Genomic DNA, 4,560 nt, shown 5'->3' on the forward strand with positions numbered 1-4,560 from the left:
AATTCAAATGTTCACAGCAATCTGCTTTTGATTTCAAGTGTCAGGCTGTGGAAGCTATAACTTATCCAGGTATTACTCACATGGGAAATAACTAAAAATTCAGTACAATGCATGGAACAAAAAAATCCCAAATCCACATAAGAAGAACAGGAATAATGTAATGTCCTCTCTGTTCCTACCTCCTTTGTCTGTGGGAAAGAAAGGACTTCTCTTAGAAATATGTGTTCACTACTTGTTGACCGAAGGGAAAGTATATTGTTGCTACAATGAGATGTGCTTACTGGAAAAAATGCATCCTAAGAGCAAGAAGATAGCCTTCTTCCCAAGCAAGAAAGAGTAGCATGTGCTTACCCCCAGGTTCTCTCTGTCCTTAACATTCTTTTGCTACCCTGAGAGAAAGCAGTGATGTTACACAAAGTGCTTCATTATGGCCTGTGTCAACTGGGGCTTCTGTCCTCTGGGGTAAAGGTGCCATTATTGCATTTTATGTTGTATTTGATGCTCTGAGAAATGGGCTTTGGACCAGAGAGAGAAAAGAGGAGAGGAAACCTGTCCTTGTAGGAGACAAATACTGTTTTTTCATGCTTTTTATGACAATTCTGCTCTCAGTCAAAGGTCAGAGTTTCCCATTATCCTGTCCCAGCACTATCAAAGCCATGGTAAACAAATGCATGAATTAAAAACTACTGATTTTTTTTTCCTTTTCTTTTTTTCCTAGTGGCAAAAAAAGAACAGCTCCAGGCAAAACAAAACAAAACAAAACCAAACAAAACCAAACCAAACCAACCAACCAAACCACTAAGTAGATCCCTTTAATTCTTTTCTTTTCCATTTTTTCTGCTCTAGTAACCTTCACAACCAGCATTCTGTTTACTCTCCTAAGGCAATCAATTTTCTTAATAAAAGCAGCAGATAGAAATGGTGAATGAAGCCATTGCAATGGAACCTCCTCAAAATCATCTCTTTGCCCCCTTTCACTAACCAAACCCAGAAATATTAACAAGTGGAGGTTGCTATGGCTAGAGATCTTTTGCATATTCTTGTGCCTACTCTGAGGAACAGGAAGCTATCCTACAGCACATCCACAGCAGGTGTTTTCTCAAGTAAAGAAAACTTACAGCCAGAGGTTTCAGGAAACTGATTTATTTTTCTCAACTTTATAGACAGACTTAGTACAGACTCATTCATTCACTTTGGTCTCACTGATAAAATCTATGCATCCTCATTAAAAAAAAATCAAAGTACAAAAGAAGTGTATAATTTTCAATTTAAATTTAGAGAGAGAGAGGCCTCTCAAAAGTACCATTCAAGGAAGTTCCTGCTAGAACATAGATGAAAAAGATCACATTGACACAAAAGCCAAATCCAGCCAAGCCTTTGGATCATTCCCAGAGCTCGGAATTAAATATGTCTGTGAAACAACCCATTCTAGATAATTATATACAAATGAGTATAGCATGCATCCAGCTTTGCTTTGGCAAGTGTATTGAGCCATGATTTCCTGCATTGAGGATCCCACCCTCAGACAGGAATAGCCAGCTGTACAAGCACAGGGTGAGGACCAGCTAGCTGGGTAGCTGCTCTGCAGAAGGCATCTGGAGTTGTTAAGCCTCTAACTAGATTGTGCTGAGATATTGTTGTGACAGAGGAAAAACTGATGATAAGGCAAGTAGTGAAGTCTTGCTTACAGAACACATGAAGCAATCGTTAGTCTGCTCAGCTCTCCTACAGCCTCAGCTGAGATCTCTACTCCTTCAACAAAAAATGTGGATCAGTTAAGCAGAGCCCTCATTATTCAGTAATCTAGAAAACATGTCTTGTAAATAAAAATTGAGCAAGTTAGCCTTACTCAGTGTGAAGAGAAAATCTGAGGAATATCATGAAAACATCCTGCAGACAGGTAAAAGGCTGCACCAAAGAGGGGTAAGATAAAATAGACTAATCTATGCTAGGGAGGAGAACAAGGTGTTACAGTAGCAAAATGCCAGCAAAGCGGTTAAAAGTATTTTCTGGCAGCTAGGAGAGGGTGCAATCAGACTCTCTTGCCCTCAGAGGGTTGCCAGCATTGGAGAATTTTGAGGACAAATTGGCAAACATTGATCAAGAGTAAAACCAGGTCCCACAAATCCTTCCTTAGGGCAGGTGTGTACTAGATGGTCTAGAATGCTACATAATTCTTTGCCAAGTGATTCTAATGCAGTCTCTGGTCAGCCACACACAACACACCACCATTCAAATTACTTCTATTGAGAACTTCTACATGGTCTGCACGGAAGAGTTATGTGCCAGATGACTGTCCTAGGGGTAAGGTAATGCTGCCTCCACCTCTGGTACCTGCAACTGGCACTTGAAAGTTATCTCTGGAACTGTTTCACAGAGGTCCCACTAAGTAGCTTCTCCACTGTTTCAGTAAGAACCAATGATGGAGTAGACCAATTACTTTGCTTTGAAGCTGTCTTTGTACCACTTACTTGAAGCTCTGCTCTGCCTCCTAGCTGGATGGCAAGGCATTTGTTCTGCTGGTGATTAGCAACCTCTCAGTTAATCTGGGTGTTTCAGGGAATGTAATGGGGAAGTCTAGCACTCTGTATAGGAAGTGACTGATTTATTTTTTGGGGGGAAACAGGGAATATTTCATGAAGGATACAATCTGAGGTTTACGTATGCCATATGCTGTCCATCACCAGGGCTGCTTCTTCACCTACTGCCCAAACACTAAACTACAACTGAAATCAGAGAAGTGTCATGTCACTGTCAGCTAATGCACAGGAGGCTGTAATGTGGCTGAGTAGCATAGGAAAGGTGTCACACGCTTGACTGATAGTGACAGCCTGACAAGTGAGTTTTAGATAGGGGGATTTTTCTCTGTGCTATGAAGTGCTTTACAAACATGCACTAAGCTTCATTTTACTTCTCATACCACCTCCCTTTTATAAATGCAGAAGCTACAGCTCATCAGTTCAGCTTCACTCCTGGCAGAAACAAGAGGCCACAGTGCTGGCAGGACATTGGTGGTTGCTGGTTGGCATTTTTATCACCCTGTCTTCAGCACAAGGTCCCAGGCAAGTTCAGATGACTCATCAGGATGCTCAGGTGCTATCTGCCTCCCTCCTGACTGTCTGCTATGCAGAAGCCCCAAGATGTGGAAGCAATGCTTCTGCTTCATCACCAGCTGCAGACCTTGCATGCAGTTATCACTGAAAAGGGCAGGACAGAAACTGGCAGAAAGGATTGACATAGAGTTCCATCTTCAGGCAGCTGGGATTTGCATGTGTACACTCCCACTTGCCATCCATCACACTCACACATGTTCTCACAAGCCTGAAGAGCTGAATCAAAAATTACTGTGTTTCTAAATTAATCCACATCTCCACCTCAGGTAGAATTAAACACAGATGTCTCATAAGCTAGGACAAGCCCCAGACCTGCATGAATTATTGTTGTACTACAGCAGTGAAGTGCAGTGCATCCAAAATTAGCAACTTTGTGGGAATTTTATTTGGTTGGTTGGGGTTTTTTTTGTGTTTTTCTTATTTCCCTGAAGCCCAACTGGAATTATCACAGGGATTTGTATGTGTCTGTGTGAGAACTACTGAATTCCCAGGCATCTAGGAACTTTGTTTTATTTTTATGTCTTGAGAGGCTTATGCCTCCTCTTGTTGAACACTGTGCCTCAGAAAACATTCCCTTTGAGCACTAATCTGTTCAGGCTGGAGCAGCTGAGCATCAAGCATTGGCTTCTGTCTCTGCCCCATGACTGAGATGATGGCACCAGCAAACTGCTGCATGCTGGTTGGAGCAAGCAAACTTCTGTGCTCTCTCTCTCTCTCAGAAAGCCTGCAGTAATGATGCTTCGATAACACAATATTCTTGCCAAGCTGCAAGTGTTTTATCAGCAGTCAGCAGCAGGAATGATCTTTGAGAAGTGATTCTGCTCTTCTGGAATCATTGGCATCTGGAAGAACAGAATCGTGAGAGCCCTGCCAAGCATCCTACGCACAAAACTCCCAGTTTCTGAGTGCAGGGCTCTCCTGGCAGGCAGTAATGGAGCAGCCCGCAGGAGTCAGCAGACCACAAGGAGTTTTAATTTCCCTTTTCTCCTTCCCCTGCTTGTCAGTCACCCCTCCCATTTTTTGAGCTAAATGCATGATGTGTGCTTCACATCATGTGTGCATGAAGAGAAGCTCAGCTTGGGTAAACCAATGAGCCATGTACCCGTAGCAGAAATGTGGTCTCCCCACATGGCAGTGGGAGGAGCACGAATGATGTGAAGCTGGTGAAAAGCTGCAGTGCTTCACTGGAGCGATGCTGTGGGATCAGGGAAAAAAGTCAATAGTTACCATTTGTGTGTTATAGCAGGCTGTCAGGATTACCCCAACAGCAAACACTGCTCCCACAACATCTTTACATTCAAAGCCATAAAAAGATTCACCAACTAAAAATTCTGCATTCTCAGGGAAAGCATTGCCACTGTTGAAGAAGTCTCAGTTTCACATGGTATCTTAATGTTAAGCCAGCTCTTTCAGGAATCTGTTATTGGCTTCAGCAGGCCCTTCCTAA

Source organism: Melanerpes formicivorus, unplaced genomic scaffold, assembly GCF_026170545.1.
Source record: "Melanerpes formicivorus ecotype bairdi unplaced genomic scaffold, bMelFor1.0.p_v2 SCAF_53, whole genome shotgun sequence".
Taxonomy (NCBI): Eukaryota; Metazoa; Chordata; class Aves; order Piciformes; family Picidae; genus Melanerpes; species Melanerpes formicivorus.